The 19,014-nt window shown below is 37.7% G+C and overlaps 1 long non-coding RNA gene and 1 pseudogene across 3 annotated transcripts in view; one reads left to right on the forward strand and one right to left on the reverse strand.

The window, feature by feature from the left end:
* Positions 1-8,890: 8,890 nt before the first annotated feature.
* On the reverse strand, positions 8,891-9,593 carry LOC101136476 (proliferating cell nuclear antigen-like; annotated as a pseudogene).
* Positions 9,594-9,698: 105 nt separating this feature from the next.
* LOC129533264 (uncharacterized) overlaps positions 9,699-19,014 on the forward strand; it is a 46,045-nt gene continuing 36,729 nt past the window's right edge. Inside the window, exon 1 of one of the 3 annotated variants that reach the window (XR_008679363.2) lies at positions 9,699-9,909. This is a non-coding gene — a long non-coding RNA (uncharacterized lncRNA). Of the gene's footprint in view, positions 10,008-15,130; positions 15,230-19,014 lie in introns of those variants that run through there. The other 2 variants (XR_008679361.2, XR_010133436.1) reach the window with 2 other exon arrangements.

Consider the following 19,014-nt stretch of genomic DNA (forward strand, 5'->3'; position numbering starts at 1 on the left):
AATTGCTGGGGATTATTAAAGCTATCAAAACTAATCAAACAAAGTTATAAAGTCTTTTTACAGCTTCCAGTCGGGTCATGGACTTCATTATCACCATCTCTAGCTCCCTTGTAAAAGGTTCTTATCAGGTACTATTAATTAATCCTGTGCTATTAAGTTACAGGGCTTTGAATCCTTAGTACACATATGTTATCTCAAGAAGGCACTGACTCATGCAAGTATCTGACATCAAACTCAAGTTAACCAAAGCCTTGTCTCTGGACCTGGGCAAAGGCAACAGAGTAAACAGCTTTCATGAAACACAGGGACAGGCCTGAATTAATAACCATTAAGATTTATTTAATAATTTTGCCTTTACCTGAAATCATCCTTATGTTTTGTTTTACCCCCAGAATTTGAAACTATTAAATCCTGCCAGGCCCAGAGACTATCACATGAGATTGTAAAGGCTGGTTTTGAGGAGTAAAATTAATTCAGACCCTCCAAATCAAGGATGGTACACAGATTCCTAAATAGCTGAACAAAATGCTGTGATTTGTATAACTAATTGCTAAAAGCCCAGATTGCAGTAGGTTGATGCATAGAATTTATAGATAAGTCAGTTTCGTAACTTTGCTTTTTGGCTTTTGGTTTTGGGATTTATTTTGCTTAAAAGAGGTTTTAAGGTTGATGAATGTCTACTCACTTCCATTCCCATCTGGCCTAGTGCATTAGTTGGCTGTAAGTCTTTTGACTCTAAGTCCCCTAGCCATAGAGTTTCCAGCAAGGGCCATGATGGATCTGGGACAGATAACACATCTTTGGGACATGATAACACACATTCAGCATCAATATGGGACAAAATAAAAGCTTGGCATACCTTGACAAAAAGGACGGAATATAAATGTAAAAAAAATAAAATAAAATCCTAGTACCCAACAGAATGGACCCCTCTCTTGATGAAAAGAAATAATAATAATATTTTAAAAAACCTTTAAAGTGTAGTTTAGGCCATGAAGGGAAGCTGGGGGTCACATATGTCTCACTATACATCTCCCCAACCTGGAATTCAGGCACAATCGACGAGCATTAACGTTGAAATAGTGATCATAAGATTGACAGAACAGACCCTTCCATTTTTAGGTATTTATTTATTTATTTTTAAATTTTTGATAGTTTTTGGGGAAACGGTGGTTTTTGGTTACATGGATAAGTTCTTTAGTGGTGATTTCTGAGTTTTGGTGTACCCATCACCCAAGCAGTGTAGAGTGTACCCAATATGTAGTCTCTGGTCCCTCAACCCCCTTTCACCCTTCCTCCCAAATCCCCAGAGTCTTTCTCATGCCTTTGAGTCCTCATAGCTTAGCTCCCACTTACCAGTGAGAACATACAGTATTTGGTTTTCCATTTCTGAGTTACTTCACTTAGAATAATGGCCTCCAACTCCATCCAAGTTGTCGCAAGGGCCATTATTTCATTTTGTTTTATGGCTGAGTAGTATTCCATGGTGTATATGTTCCACATTTTCTTTATCCACTTGTCGATTGATGGGCACTTAGGTTGGTTCCATATCTTTGCAATTGTGAATTGTGCTGCTATAAATGTGTGTGCATATGTCTTTTTCACTACTGACTTTTTTCCCTTTGGATACTGGGATTGCTGGATTGAATGGTAGTTCTACTTTTAGTTCTTTAAGGAATCTCCACACTTTTCCACAGTGGTGGTACTAGTTTACATTCCCACCAACAGTGTAAAAGTGTTCCCTTTTCACCACATCCACACCAACATTTATTACTTTTTGATTTTTAAATTATGGCCATTCTTGCAGGAGTAAGGTGGTATCTCACCGTGCTTTTTAAAAATTTTTATTTATTATTATTATTATTATTTTTGAGATGGAGTCTCGCTCTGTCACCCAGGCTGGAGTGCAGTGGTGTGATCTCAGCTTACTGCAACCTCCGCCTCCTGGGTTCAAGTGATTCTCCTGCCTCAGCCTCCTGAGTAGCTGGGACTACAGGCGTGTGCCACCACACTCAGCTAATTTTTGTATTTTAAGTAGGGATGGGATTTCACCATGTTGGCCAGGCTGGTCTCAAACTCCTGACCTCAGATGATCCACCTGCCTTGGCCCCCCAAAGTGCTGGGATTACAGGTGTGAGCCACCGCGCCCAGCCGGAAAAGATTCTTTATGGCAATAAGATGTCAAATTATAAACCGGATCTAAGACCATGCCAGGTAAGGGTTAAGTCTCCACCCCAAGTAAACAATGTCATATGTTACATGCACGTTCGTTCAATATACATGCATCAGGACCACGTCAATAGATATTCATAGCTCCCCTGTTCAATGAGGGGACTTAGTCTTATTAAAAACTTGGAAAGAGGGAATCCCTCAAAGATTAATTACAACCCAAATAGAAGGGCCCCTATCAGGTTATTTTTAAGCACCTCCACTGCTGTTAAATTTCAGTTGAATGACTAGCTGAGTACACATGTCCAAAATTAAACCTGTTTCTTAAGAGTCCCTGCAGGCACCTGAGAAAATCACAACCCACACTTGTGAACCCCTAGGAGACCTAAAGCTGTGGTTTTACAAATAAACAGATAAGTAGCATTCCTACTCTTTCCTATAGGTACTCAATCTTCTTAACAACTCCCATCCCACACAGGTTTGCATCCCCAGCAGATACATATGGCTATGTGGTCACCCATTCGATCGGCCCATAAAAGACTTGTCTTATTTGATATTGTGAAACCCATGGTTATCAGTGTATATGAAAATGTTTGGTTCAGGGGTCAATGTACAATATGACAAGCAAAGTCCTCTAATATACAGTTATATAACATCACTCACCTGAGAGCTAAGTGGACAATTGGCCTTATATTGGCTGGAGTTGGAGCCCCAGAGGAAAAATTTGCCTATTATTAGGCAACTCTTCAAAACTTTACTTATTCGTTTCTAAACACTGTCTCATAAAATGGGGGATGCTTTAGATGAATTAAGATTAGCACTAGATTACTTATTGGTTGAAAATTAGCACTAGATTTCTTATTGGTTGAACAAGGAGGAGTGTGCACCATAATCAATATAATCTGCTGCAGTTATGTAAACACCTCAGGTCACATAGAAGAAGATATACAGAAAATACATGAACAAGCTGTGTGGTTGCATAAATATAACCAAGGCACCAATCCCAACTGTATCTGGTCATCCGTTAGAAGCACCCTCCTGAGTCTCACTTGGTTGTTGCCCTTCCTAGACCTTTGATAGTTGTCTTATTATTAATCTTTGGCCCTTGCTTGTTTAAATTCTTGGTAAAGTTTGTGTTTTTTAGATTACAACAATTCCACATAAAGATGATACTGACACAAAGCTTCCAATCCATCCCATCTTTTGAACCAGGAAATAAAGACACCCTGCCTTTAGGTGTCTTTAGATCTAGATCAGGCATCTAGAGATTTTTACTCCTCCAATACTTGGCAGGGTCTATGCCTGTAGACTCATCAGGATACCATGTAAATGAGGACCTCCCTTGGTACCCCAGAGGCCAACTGTAGACCCTTATGAGAAAATCCTGTCCCCAAAATGAACATCCACTGTCAGCAGGAAGAAGTTACAGAAGACCAGCCTTTGCCCTTACGATTAAGGGTCCTCTTGTAAGTAGAGAGGGGGATGTTAGGAAAGCAGGAGCCTAGGTGATCCAGAGTGACACCATTTTAAAATAAACTCCACCTGAAAATTAGCAAGGCATCTGCACACATCTGTTTAGCAAGTATATCCTTCTGTAACTGGAATAAAGAGCGTTATTTTAGAATATGCCTATAGTTTGTAATAATTAGCCGAGGGAAAAAAAGTTTACATTGGTGTAGGAAAAGTGCCCTAATGGTCATGGGTAATAATGGGACAGTGGTTCTGGTCAGTGATTTGATGGAAGGGGTGTAGATAATATATTGTTGTAAATAATAAAAATAAAAAAATTGTTGTAAGTAATATGAATAAAATAATATTGTTGTAAGTAATAAAGTAGGAGAAATATTTGGTCTTTTGCTTTTGGGTTAGTGCAACAGTAGTACCATTACTTGGAGGAGAAGATAGAGAAGGACAAGAATAGGCTTGAATAAGATGAGTGAGAAGAGAGAAAAATTCCATAAGTGGAGATGGCCAGGGAACACCAGGGCAGCAGAATCTAACTCTGAATTTAATGCTGTTGTCTGTTCATATTGCACTGCACTGTAAACTCCCTATCTTTCCTAAACCATTGGCAAAGTCTGCTATCCACTGGGGCCTTGGGTCAGTGGTGCTTTGGGAAATACCAGAAGAGGGAAAGTACGGCAAATGTGCAGTGTCACAGATGATAGGAGGAAAGCTGGCCAGTGGGATGATTAAAACAATTTCGGTGGGAGTGGGAATTCAGACCATGTAAATGGTCTGAATTAAGAAAATTTCAAGAAACAAAAAATGTTTCTAATGAGCCAAAGTGAAAGCTCTTCATGATTTCTTTATAGAGGTTCTCTAGTGCTTGTGCTAATTTCCTGAAATCTTATGTGTATCTTACTCTCCTGGTGCCCGCCTCAAACATTCACTGTAGCAATTATATGAGCAGCCTGGAGAATCCCAATCCCAGTGGTCTCGCTCCCTGGATCTACTTTCTCTTAAAAATCATTCCCCTAAGTTTCCGTCACTTGGTTGGAGTTTAGTAGATATCTCCACATCTCCAGCTAGAACAGCACCAGAATTTCAGGACTAGGGCAATAGAGTCTGATATTAAATTCTATTTCTATCTATCTATCTATCTATCTATCTATCTATCTATCTATCTATCTATCTATCTATCTATCTTTCTACAGAACAATCTGTGGGATAGTAGCTTTGGGGTCCCAGATCTAGGATGGGCCTGGTCCTCCATGCTGGTTCTCCTGGGTGATATTTCTGTTAATTTGAACAGTAATCACACTTTTATTACTGTTTCATCTTTTTTTTTCACTTTTAGACTGATTTTATCATGTGTATAAAACATACACACACCTACGTCTCAAGGATAAACATTAATCCTTGAAAAATATGTGGTCTAAAACTATATTGAGGAGAGAAAGAGAGGACATTTTAATTGCCACATGATTAACACGAGGTCACCACACAGCTTTCACAAATCTACAAGTCATTCTATTTAGGCTGAGTCAAGTTCTCCCTTGGGCCAGCCAGAGCACAAATAATGGAGCAATTTGACTCTTCAATGACAGATCTCTGATGTCCAGAAAAGAGACTTTGAAATACCCAATTCTAGTAAATATGTAATTAAATTTCCAGCTAAATGACCTTTGCTCCTGTAGTCTTCATTTTGGGGAAGGGAAAGAAGAAGTCTTATTCTGTTTAATAGTTTGATTTTTATAATAGGGTTTGTCTCTGTTATAATTCTTGTTTGATATTTAAAATGTTAGCTAAGAGAAAACTTCTGTTTTTATTTAGTGGGAAGAAACTAACCCTCATTGAGTGCCTAGTTAACATCAGGCACTTTGTACACATAATCAATTTAATCTTGACCACAACCCTGTGAGGTAAGTATTATGTACCATATTAACAAATAAGACAACATGCTTACCCCGTTTGATCTTTTCAGTGTTTGTTAGGGAAGCAGAGGTTTGATTTGAAGTCTGTTTGATTACAAAGTTCATGTTTGCTGTCAAATTGCTGATCTTGAAAGTTTTAAGCTGTTCGATGAAATTTGGGCTTTGTAGTCTCCCCTCTCTTGCTGTTATCTGTAAATAGAACTTTGAGAAATTGTTCAGTTTTATGTTTGAGAGATTGTTTACATTTGAGATTTTGTACTGTTATTGTTGTAAAGTTAATGGTTACTCTATCGGATTACTACTTTAGGTCATAGAATGCAGGAAAAATATTTTTTCATCATTAGATGAGTATCTGTAAGTCAACAATTCATACTAATATAATTATTTTAGTATTGAGATACCAGGCAAATATAACTTTTCTGTATTACTCAGATTTTACTTAAACATTACCTCTTCAAGGTGGGCCTCCCTAAATCTCTCAGACTAGGTCAGGACCCTGAGTTACAAGCCAACTATACTTTTCCTTCATAGTACTTTAAACTTTTATTAATACTTTCAAAATTTGGTGGGCTCACTTTTATCTCAGTTTCATCTTGCGATTTCTCTGGGATGAATATAACATGCAAGACTGAAGTGCACTTGCAGAATATCAAGGAAACATTCACAGAATGGACCCGAGCTGCCCTGAGGCAGGGTCAGTGTAATGGGTTATTCCTCAAGAAAATGAAGGTCAGAGACTGGAACATAATGCAGAAAGAGACACTGAGTTGTCAAACATCGCATATGTTTTATTGGATATTAATGAAATATGAAATGAGTGATCATATGTCAAACACCTTCACATTCTGCTAGTGGTAGAAACAAAGCACAGTCGTCAAATCAAATAAAAAAACCTAAAAGCCAGAGAACATAGCTCTAAAGACAATGAATGCCATATTTTCTAAAAGGCTTAGTATAAATATAAAAATATCTAAGTATTTTATACACACACATTGCTATTTTAATATTTACAGTTTATCTCAGGACTATACTTTCAGAGTTCATTTCTACAGTTCATTACAGCTTACCTCGAAAACTAAAATCTGCTTTCCAATCTAAAATAAGTCTACCTTTTCATTCTGGCTTGGAACAGCCAATAATCTTTTTCTAATATTTACCACAATTTGTAATCATCTATTATTTGTGTGTTTATGTGTTCAATGTCGATTCCCCTTATGAGACTGTAAGCTCTGTGAAGGTAAGGACCGTGTCTGTTCTGTTCAAATCATGTACACAGTGCCTCCCTACTAATAATGCCTGACCTACTGTCATTTTATAGACCACTTGTTTACTGAATGTTGAGTGACTAGGGCCAGGAACGTCTGCACACTGAGCCAGCTTGAAATAATGACAGAATAAATTTGGCCTCTGTAGCATGAACGTTAATGTTGCTTAAAAATCTTTCTTGTTGACCGGGCTTGGTGGCTCATGCCTGTAATCCCAGCACTTTGGGAGGCCGAGATGGGCGGGTCATGAGGTCAGGAGATCGAGACCATCCTGGCTAACACGGTGAAACCCCGTCTCTACTAAAAATACGAAAAATTAGCCGGCCTGGTGGCGGGCGCCTATAGTCCCAGCTACTCGGAAGGCTGAGGCAGGAGAATGGCGTGAACCTGGGAGGCGGAGCTTGCAGTGAGCCAAGATTGTGCCACTGCACTCCAGCCTGGGCAACAGAGCAAGACTCTGTCTCAAAAAAAAAAAAAAACAAAAAAAAACCCAAAAACCCTTTCTTGTTAAAAATCGTTTCCTTTAATCTTAGATCTGCATGTAGTCATTGTACGTTTTGCAGATCCATGGATGATTCTGGGTTTAGTTCTTTTTGAGACTGCCAGAAACTCCCAGAGGCTGGGTCTATGCATAAAGAGAGGCCATTGGAGAGAATGTCTACTGAATTGCTGAAGACAATTGCTGCTGAGAATAGATCGTAACTTAGGAAGAAACAATTCAGTACCAAAAGAGTAATTGGAGCCCTTCTGGAAAACACTAATAAGGTACCTCAAGACTTGTAGATGCTAGATAAAAATAGCATGCTGTTGAAGAATTTTAAAGGCCTAATTTTACGTTGTGCACATATACCTTAAAACTTAAAGTATAATAAAAAAATTACATAAATAACGTTTGTTATAGATGTAAGTTAGGGTGGTTTTAATCTGTCTTCCCCAGGTAAATACTGTATAATTATCTTTTGATAATGGCCAGTAGGTCTTTACATTCTTCAGGTTTTCTCTTCCAGATATATGTACTATCTCTTGGTCTATAGATGGCACTCTAGCTATCAGGATACCATGAAAAAAAATCTGGGATATTGGAAAGGGCACATTTTTTTTTGAGGTCATCAGGGTGCTCAATGCAAACCATGGTTGAACACTTAAAGATGTCCAGTAGCTGCTTGAAGATTTCCTGATAAAGAGCTACAAGCACCATGTTCTGCCAGCAGTCATAGGCACTTGGATTTTCTCTCTTCAGATTTAGCTTCTTCTCCTTTTGTCAAACTGCCTGGACATAAATGCAATTGCTTCCTGGTCCTAGAGTCTGTCCACTGGCCTCAACTTTCTAGTTGTTGTCTCCCCAGAGATAATATGAGTTGTAATCTTCCAAAGATGCTAGATGTCTAGAATCATTTCCAGAATGCTCCCCGGAACATCATAAAAATAAAGCACCTGCTAATTCCCCCCAGGACTCAAGTCATGCCTGTTCATGTATCTTCCATTCAATTTGCAGCATATCTGTGGTTTAGGACAGTCTTTCTCGAGTGATCCATAGTGAAGGATGACTTTTTGTTTGTTTTATTTTCAGTGTATTGTGGACTGGTACTTTGTGTAAAATATAATAAAATTAGTTGTTAGAAATGTAAAATTGTAAATAAAAACAGACATACAAAATACAAACTGCATTTTTTATTAGTAGATTCAAAAGACAAAATTACTCTGCCAATGTGCTATAGTAGTTTCTTTTTTTACATTTAAAATTCAGATTAAACTTTATTTAAATCAGAAACACAATTCTTAAAAATTGCATTTAGAGTCAAGATCCCTTTTATAACCCTCTTGTTATAAAAATCAGAAGGAATATTTGTAAGTAAAGCACATATCTCTCTAGGTTAATGAGACCAGATTTGACTTTGGATTTTGTACTTTAAATAGATTCTAGAAGATAGATGAAAAAATATGTTATTTACAGAAAACTGCATCTACCTGTGTATTCAGAGGCATAAATTTTTTGATGGAAATGACTTCAGTACACGCTGGAATCTCAGAAGCAATTTTCAAAGAGCTTAGTTTTATTTTCTTGGATTCTAAGAATTTCTAAAATCCTTTTTCATCCTCAATTTTGGGAGCCAAATAATACTTTAAATGTTCCATATCCGGCAATCTTATACTCTACAGCAAGGGGTGCATCTGCAGACATACTGAGTGTTACTGGGAAGAGAGAGTGGAGTGCCTGTTATAAAGAAATTTAAGTAACTTAGTGCAAAAGTTAGCTGAACTGGCCCATTCATCATTATGGCAACAGCCTCCTCTTCTTTATTGTAATTACTTGTTTGTGGCAATGTTTCCATGTCCAAGTTCTCCATTTGCAGAAAATTTCACTCCATCTTTTGCATAAGAAGTTATAAAAGACTCTCCAATATGACTGAGATCTTGGCATATATGAACAAATTCACTAGAATGCATCTTTATTACACAGCTGTACTCTTGTTCTGGAATTTCAAGTTGCTCAACATCTAGAGTCATTAACTTCAATTCACAGTCTAAAAGTTCTCTTGATTTAGTGCTTCAAATTCTAGCACCAAGAGATCCATGGTACCTTCAGCCCTCCATGTAGTGATGTCTTCACTGCCATCGTTGTATTTTAGCATTTTGGACATGCTGGTGAGGCTCATGCTCATGGCTAGGTTGTGGTCACAGTGGTATGTGTTGAAGCCCTGGTCACACAGGGTTAGCTGCACTAAGGAAATGTGTGATACTTTCATGCTGTGTAGGTTCACCTACTTGAACTGTTGTCCCAGCAGGCCTATCTCTCACGTTAAATAGGGCTGACTGTGCAACTAATAAGATGTTGTGGAGATGACAGTGTGTGACATCTGAGGCTAGGTCATAAAATACATTGTGACTTCTCACTGTTTCTGGGAGAAGTCAGCTTTCATATCACAAAGACACTCAAGCAGCACTATGAAGAGGCGCAGGTGGTAAAACTGAAGACCTTCACAAACAGCCAGCACTAATTTGCCAACCAAATGACGGTCTTTGGAAAACAGATCCTCTGGCCTCAGGCAAGTCTTCAAAGACTACAGTCCCAGTCCACCTTTCACTGCAACCTCATGGTAAACCCTGCACTAGTACATCAAGCTGCTCCTGAATTCCTGACTCACAGAAACCGTGAGAGAATAAATGTGGTTGTTCTGGGACACTAGGTTTTGAGGTAATCTGTTATGCACCAATAGATAACAAATAGAGACCAGTACATAAATCAATACATTACTTCCATCTGTGTGATAGGTGTTATGATAGAAGTAGAATACAAGGTGTGGTACAGACAGAGCGGATCTGAAGTAGTAGCCTGTTGTCTTAGTCTGTTTTGTGCTGCTATAATGGTATTTCACAGACTGGGTAATTTATAAAGAACAGAAATTTATTCTCTCACAGTTCTAGAGGCTGGCAGGTCTAAAATCAAGGCACGGTCAGGTTAGGGCTCAGCCTCTCTGCTTTCAAGATGGTGCCTTGAGCACTGCATCCTCCAGAGAGGAGAAACATTGTGTCCCCACATGGCAGAAGAGCAGGAGAGGAAAGGAGACAAATGAGAATTGGGCTCACCCTTTTTATAATAGCATTAATTAATTCATGAAGGTGGAGACCTCATGAGCTAAACACCTCCTTTTAGGTTCTATCTTCCAACACTGTTGCTTTGGAGATGAGGTTTTCAACAAGTTAGCTGAACTGGCTCATTCATCTTTATGGCAACAGCCCCTTCTTTATTGTCATTACTTGTTTGTAACAATGTTGCCACTTCCAAGTTCTCCACTTGCAGAAAATTTTACTCCATCTTTTGCACAGGAAATTGTAATTTTGGGGACATACTGAAACTATGGCATCTACCAAATTAGTAACTCTACCGAGGGAATGCTACAATTCAAGTTTTCATGTTTTCCGCAAGCCTGCTATAAATTATTACTTGCTGATTACAAAATAATCAGCAAAATACAAGTATTTATTCCTTTGTACATGGAAGCAACCAAACACTTTTTTTTTTGGAGTGAAGGTCTACAAGTGATGACAATCTATATTTGTCTTCCTGGTTAAATACAACTATAACCAGGGGGGTGGATTCTTGAATTCATGTTTCTCTTTATTTTTTTGATGTTGAGAAGGTAACCAACAATACATGTGGCCAAATAAAAAGCTTTCACATAAAACATTTCAAAAATTTTTAATTCATTGATCCTCTCCTTCCCTCACCCCCAATAAATTTTTTAGTTAACTGGGATGCCTCCTCATTCACAGAATGAAGGACCCATGCTAGCATTTGGGTTACTTTGGTGTCAATGTCAGCTCAGACTCTACATCTGAGAGTTCTTTAAAGATATGGGTATTTCTGGCCAGGCGTGGTAGCACAGGCCTGTAATCCCAGCACTTTGGAAGGCCAGTTTGGGAGAATTGCTTAAGACTAGGGGTTCAAGACCAGCCTGGGCAAAATGGCAAGATCCTGCCTCTACAAAAAAAAAAAAATTAGCCAGGCTTTATAGCAAGTCCCTGTAGTCCCAGCTACTTGGGAAGCTGAGGTGGAAGGACTGCTTGAGCCCAGGAGTTTGAGGTTGCAGTGAACTATGAATGTGCCACTGCACTCTAGCCTGGGTGACAGAGTGAGACCCTATCTCAAAATAAATAAATAAATAAATAAATAAATAAATACAAGCATTTCCCCTTTCCCCATATATATTAATACTGGTTTATCAGTCTAGGGAAGGTCTGAGGGAATTGATAATGTATACAATTACTGTGTGTTGGGTTCTTTCTGCAGAGGACCTAGCCTTGCTTCAACTGATGGGCTCTGGGTTTGAGAACTGGGTTAGGTTTGGAAACTGGATAGAGAGATTATAATTTTCTATTGCGGCAGCTGACATCAGCCTTTGGCTCACTCATTATTGATCTTCTTTTGGGTGTGTAGGTCAGGCAGTACCCTCATCCATCTTAGATCTAGGCACACCATGATCTATTAACCATCACTATAGATCCCTGTATGTCACAGCCCCCTGGTTTCCATTCAACCTTTGTTACCTATTTGGATAATTACATCTGTCTTTCTCTTGATGGCTAAGTGGTGCCTCCTGGCCTCTGCTGTTTCATAATCCTATCATCCCTGAATCCTAGGGGCTTCCCTATCATTATCCCTGGTGTACAAAGCATAGACACTGCCAAGCCTCTCAATGAGGCCAGTGCCCTTCATCCCCAGCCCTTGCACCACTTTGCATTTCTTATTGCTTTAGTAAAAGGGGTGTCCCCTTTTGATTCTCTTGAGAAACACGGTCATCTTCTGGATTTTCAGGTCTCATATGATAGGTCCAGTTGAACATTCCCACCTCTCTGAGCCTCTTGACTTCTTCCTTAGCACTCTTCCAAAGCATTTCTGGAATCTTCACCTGATTTGTTGTAGGCCATAGTTTCCCCTCTGCCCCCAATTTTAAAGGAGCTATCCCAGTGGCACAGAACTGATTCCAGACGTCTTTCTTGGGGTACTACTTCCTCAGTTGCAGGAGATTGCCCCGATTTCAACAACCTCTCCCTTATTTTCTGCTCCCCTGGCTGAGCATGCTCATGATTGATATCTAATATGGTTTTTCTATTCCTGCAGGTACATATGAGTTGGGTCCTATAGTGATTTTTTGGTGAACTGGTTCCCTAGTCAAGCTGAGATTTGATTGTTGACCTTATTTATTGACCTAGAAACCATGTAGGGACATGAGGACGTACTTTGAGGAGGATAACATCATCTTTTATTTAAAAAAACATTATTTTTAATTTTTTATGGGTACATATTAGGTATACATATTTATGGGGTACATGAGATATTTTAATACAGGCATACAATGTGTAATAGTCACCTCAAGGTAAATAGGGTATCTGTCACCTCAGGCATTTGTCATTTCTTTGTGTTAGGAACATTCAAATTCCACTCTTTTGGTTATTTTAAAATATACAACAACTTATTATTGACTCTCCTGTTGTAGTTTCAAATACTAGATCTTATTCATTTTATCTAACTATATTTTTGAACCTATTAACCATCAGGGCATCCTCTGCTACCCTTTCCCACTACCTTTCCCAGCCACTGGCAACCATCATTCTACCCTCTATTTCCATGAGTTCAATTGATTTAGTTTTTACCTGCCATGAATCAGTGAGAACATGTGAAATTTGTCTGTTTTGGGCCTGGCTTATTTCATTGAACATAATGTCTGCCAGTTTCATTTATGTTGTGGCAAATGACAAGACTTCATTCTTTTTTATGGCTGAATAGTACTCCACTGTATATATATATACTCCATTTTCTTTATCCATTCATCTGTTGATAGACACTTAGGTTGATTCCAAACCTTGGCTATATTAATAGTGCTGTGATAAAAACGGCAGTGCAGATATCTCTGGGATATATTGACTTCTTCGCTTTTGTGTATATACCTAGCAGTGGGATTTTTGGATCACATGGTAGTTCTGTTTTTAGTATTTTAAGGAAACTCCACACTGTTCTCTATAGTGACTGTACTAATTTACATTGCCACCAACAGTGAACAAGAGTTCCCTTTTCTCTACATCCTCAACAGAATTTGCTATTGCCTGTCCTTTGGATAAAAGTCATCTCATTGAGGTGAGATGATATCTCATTGTACCTTTGATTTGCATTTTTCTGATGATCAATGATATTGAGCACATTTTTATATACGTGTTGGCAATCTTTATGTCTTATTTTAAGAAATGTCTATTCAGACCTTTTGTTTATTTTATTATTTGTTTAATTTCTATTTTTTAAAAATATATTTTTATTTCAACAGCTTTTGGGGAACAAGTTGTTTTTGGTTACATGGATTAATTATATAGTAGTGAATTCATTTTTTTTAAATGAAAGTAAATTTATTAAGAGAGTACAGGAATAAAAGAATGGAAACATGGGCTGTTCAACTGAGTATACTTTTAGTTATTTCTTGATTATATGCTAAACAAGGGGTGGATTATTCATGAACTTCCCGAGAAAAAAGTGGGAAATTCCTGAAACTGAGGGTTTCTCCCTTTTTTGACCATTTAAGGTAACTTCCTGATGTTGCCATGGCATTTGTAAACTGTCATGGCACTGGTGGGAGTGTCTTTTTAGCATGGTAATGTATTATAATTAGTGTATAATGAGCAGTGAGGACAACTAGAGATCACTTTCAACAACATCTTGGTTTTGGTGGGTTTTGGCCAGCTTCTTACAACAGCCTGTTTTATCAGCAAGGTCTTTGTGACCTGCATATTGTGTCAACCCTCTGTCTTATCGTGTGACTAAGAACACCTAACCTCCTGGGAATGCAGCCCTATAGGTCTTGGCCTTATTTTACCCAGTGCCTATTCAGGATGGAATCTCTCTGGGTTGAGACTGGCAATCATCTGACATACTTCCCCCCTCCCTTTTACAAGAGAACCCTTAATCCTAAGGGTTGTTGAGGGACAAAGATCCATCTTCTGTAACTTCTTCTTCAGGCTGAATAGGGGCAATGATATTCTTGCCTAACTATTAGGATCTCTTGTATTTGAGGTAGAGAGGAGCTCAGTCACAAGGCATCCATATACTGAGGGTCATTCATAACTCTGAATTCTGACAAAAGATGATATCTGGAAGATTAATAAGTGTTCAATTTAAGAAAACATTGAGTAAGCGTATCCTGCATTCCTACACAAAGAGTACAACAGCAATATATTCCACAACAGTAAAGCAAATAAGCAACACTATCCCAAATAAACTAAATAAGAAGGCTTTCCATGAACTGAGCAACTGTTGAAACCAAGCTGATATGGGATTGCTAGCTAATTCCAATATGTGCCCAGAACTAGAATATTGATCCAGGTTTTTACGTTACCCATCCCTCTTGTTTCTTTTGAGCAGCAGCCAGAGATCACTGTTGTTTACAGGAATAAGCAAAGTCAGTCTAAAGTGCAGAAAAAAAACCTAAAAAACAACCGACGAGACTAGAATATATTATAATTTAACAGATGTGCCATAGTTTTTGAAACATAACTTTTCTCTTTCCAGTCTTCCATTTTTACTAAAGACAAATCATAATAGGACCCATTTGTTTGCAAAAGTAAGCTTTAGTCTTATACTTGGCCCAAATATTTGTATAAAGTGCAGCAAGAAGAATTATTTGCCACATAGGGTTTTAAAATTAGCTTTCATGTATCTTTGTTCCATAAAAGGAATATCAGATAAGACTTTTTTTTTTTTTTTTAAGCAGAACCCAGCAATGGGTTTGTACTATCAAATTCGTATACTTTAAAGGTAAATTTCTCTCCTCTTCAGATACCAAGATAACTTGGAGCTCCTGGGCCTGTCAGAAAGTGACATTTTCTGCTTGCCACAGGTCAAGAACACTGTACAGGGATTGTGTAGACAAGGTATGAGGCTAGTTTTCCCAAGCGGCTTTTATTGGCTCTATAAGTCAAGTTTGATTCCTTATGAGTCTCCAAATTCATTATAGCACTCCGTATGCCTTTGTGTATTCATAGCTTAGCTTCCACTTATAAGTGAGAACATATGATATTTGGTTTTTTATTCCTGAGTTACTTCACTTACAATAATCAATGGCCTCCAGCTCCATCCAAGTTGCTGCAAAAATAAATTATTTTGTTCCTTTTTGTGTCTGAGTAGTATTCCACAGTGTGTATATACCACACTTTCTTTATCCACTCATTGGTTGATGGGAACTTAGGTTGGTTCTATATTGTTGCAATTGTGAACTGTGCTGCAACAAACATACACATGCAGGTGTCTTATTCATATAATGACTTCTTTTCCTTTGGGTAGATACCCAGTAGTGAAATTGCTGAATTGAATGGTAGATTGACTTTTTTTTTTAAAGACTCTCCATACTGTTTTCCATAGTGGTTATACCAATTTACATTTCCATTAGCAGTGTATAAGTGTTCCCTGTTCACCACATCCATGCCAACATCTATTGTTTTTTTAACTTTTTAATAATGGCCATTCTTGCAGGAGTAAGCTAGTATCTCATTGTGGTCTTAATTTGCATTTCTTTGATTATTAATGATGTTGAGTATTTTTATATGTTTATTGGCCATTTGCATATCTTCTTTTGAGAAATGTCTATGTCACTTGCACACTTTTTGTTGGAATTGTTTGTTTTTTCTTATTGATTTATTTGAGTTCCATGTAGATTCTGGATATTAGTCCTTTGTGGATGGAAGGTTTGCAAATATTTTCTCCCATTCTGTGGGCTGCCTGTTTTCTCTGATGATTATGTCTTTTGCTGTGCAGAAGCTGTTTAATTTAATTAGGTCCCATTTGTTTATTTTTGTTTTTGTTGCATTTGCTTTTGGGATTTTAGTCAAGAATTCTTTGCCAAGACCAATATCCAGAAGAGTTTTTCCAAAGTTATTGTCGAGTAGTTTGTAAGGTTTTGGGTCTCAGATTTAAGTCATCGATCTATCTTGAATCGATTCTTGTACAAGGTGAGAGATAGGGATCCAGTTTCATTCTTCTACATGTGGCTAGCTAGTTTTCCCAGCACAATTTACTAAGTAGGGTGTCCCTTCCCCAATTTATGTTTTTGTTTGCTTGAAGATCAGTTGGTTGTAAGTATTTGGCTTGATTTCCGGGTTTTCTATCTGTTCCATTGATCTGTGTGCCTACTTTTATACCAGTACCATGATGTTTGTTAACTATAACCTTGTAGGATACTTAAAGTCTGGTAATGTGATGCTTCTAGATTTGTTCTTTTTGCTTATGATTGTTTTGGCTATTTGGGCTCTTTTTTGGTTCCATATGAATTTTAGAATTGTTTTTTCTAAGTCTGTGAAAAATAATGTTAGTATTTTGATGGGAATTGAATTGAATCTGTAGATTGCTTTGGGCTGTAAGGTTATTTTCACAATATTGATTCTTCCCATTCATGAGCATGGGGTGTGTTTACATTTGTTTATATCATCTATGATTTCTTTCATCAGTGGTTTTAGGTTCTCCTTGCAGACATCTTTCACCTCCTTGGTTAAGTATATTCCTAAGTATTTTATTTTATTTTGGCAGCTGTTGTAAAAGGGATTGAGTTCTTTATTTGATTATCAGCTTAATTGTTGGTGTATAGCAGTGATAGTGATTTGTGTACATTGATTTTGTAGCCTGAGAGTTTACTGAATGTGTTTGTCAAATCTAGGAGTCTTGGAGGAGTCTTTAGGGTTTTCTAAGTATATGTTCATATCATTGGTGAAGAGTGATAGTTTGACTTCTTTTCAGATTTGGATGCCTTTTAGTTCTTTCTCTTGCCTGATTGCTCTGGCTAGGACTTCCAGTACTATGTTGAAGAGAAGTGGTGAAAATGGGCATCCTTGTCTTTTTCCACTTCTCAAGGAAAATGCTTTCAGCTTTTCCCCATTCAGCATAATGTTGACTGTGGGTTTGTCTTTTATTGGCTTTTATTACATTAAGGTATGTCCCCGTTATGCCAGTTGTGCTGAGGGTGTTAATCGTAAAGGGCTGTTGGATTTTGTCAAATGCCTTTTTGTGCACTTACTGAGGTGATCATGTGATTTTTGTTTTTAATTCTGTTTATGTGATGTATCATATTTATTGACTTATGTTCAACCAACCCTGCATTACTGAGATGAAACCCACTTGATCATGGTATATTATCTTTTTGATGTGCTGTTGTATTTGTTTAGCTAGCATTTTGTTGAGGACATTTGCATCTATGTTCATCAGTAATATTGATCCACAGTTTTCTTTTCTCATTATGTCCTTTCATGATTTTGGTATCAGAGTGATAGTGGCTTCACAGAGTCATTCAATGAGGATTCTCTTTTTCTCAATCTTTTAAAAAACTTTGATAACATTGGTACCAATTCATTCAATGTCTGGTAGAATTCCGCCATGAATCCATCTGGCCATGGGCTTTTTCTTGGTTGGCAGTTTTTTTTTTTTAATTACTGATTCAATCTCGCTGCTTGTTATTGGTCTGTTCAGGGATTCAATTTCTTCCTGATTTAATCTAGGAGGATTATATGTTTCCAATAATTTATCCATTTCCTCTAGGTTTTCTAGTTTGTGAGCATAGAGGTGTTCATAGTAATCTTGAATGATCTTTTATATTTCTGTGGTGTTGGTTGTCATGTTTCCAGTTTCATTTCTAATTGAGATTATTTGAACCTTCTCTCTCTATTTCTTCATTAATCTAGATGGTCAATAAATTTCATTTATCTTTTGTCTTTTCTTTTTCTTTTTATTATTTTTTTTTAAGACAGCGTTTCATTCTGTCACCCAGACTGGAGTGCAGTGGTGTGATCTTGACTCACTGCAACCTCCACCTCCAGGATTCAAGCAATTCTCCTGCCTCAGCCTCCTGAGTAGCTGGGATTACAGGCACTGACCACCACACCTGGCTAATTTTTGTATTTTTAGTAGAGACAGAGTTTTGCCATGTTGGCCAGGCTGGTCTCAAACTCCTGACCTCAGGTGATCCTCCCATCTTGGCCTCTCAGAGTGCTGGGATTACAGATGTGAGCCACTGTGCCCAGCCAATTATGTTTATCTTTTCAGAGAACTAGTTTTTTGTTTCATTTATCTTTTGTATTTTTTTCTTTGTTTCAGTTTCATTCAGTTCTGCACTGATCATTGTTATTTCTTTTCTTCTGCTAGCTTTAGGTTCAGTTTGTTTATGTTTCTCTAGTTCCTTGAGGTGTGATGACAGGTTGTCAATTTGTGATACTTTTGATGTAGGCATTTAGGGTGCTATAAATTTTCCTCTTAGCACTCACTGCTTTTGCTGTATTTTAGAAGTTTTGAGAACTTGTGTCATTATTATCATTTATTTCAAAGAATTTTTAAATTTCTATCTTGATTTCATTGTTAACCTGAATATCATTCAGGAGTAGATTTTTAAATTTCCATGTATTTGTATATTTCTGGGTGTTCCTTTTGTAGTTTCTTTCTTTATTTTATTATTATACTTTAAATTCTAGGGTACATGTGCACAACATGCAGGTTTGTTACATATGTATACATGTGCCATGTTGGTGTGTTGCACCCATTAACTCGTCATTTACATTAGGTATATCTCCTAATGCTATCCCTCCCCCCTCTACCATCCTATGACAGACCCTGGTGTGTGATGTTTCCCTTCCTGTGTCCAAGTGTTCTCATTGTTCAATTCCCACCTATGAGTGAGAAC

Source organism: Gorilla gorilla, chromosome 3, assembly GCF_029281585.2.
Source record: "Gorilla gorilla gorilla isolate KB3781 chromosome 3, NHGRI_mGorGor1-v2.1_pri, whole genome shotgun sequence".
Taxonomy (NCBI): Eukaryota; Metazoa; Chordata; class Mammalia; order Primates; family Hominidae; genus Gorilla; species Gorilla gorilla.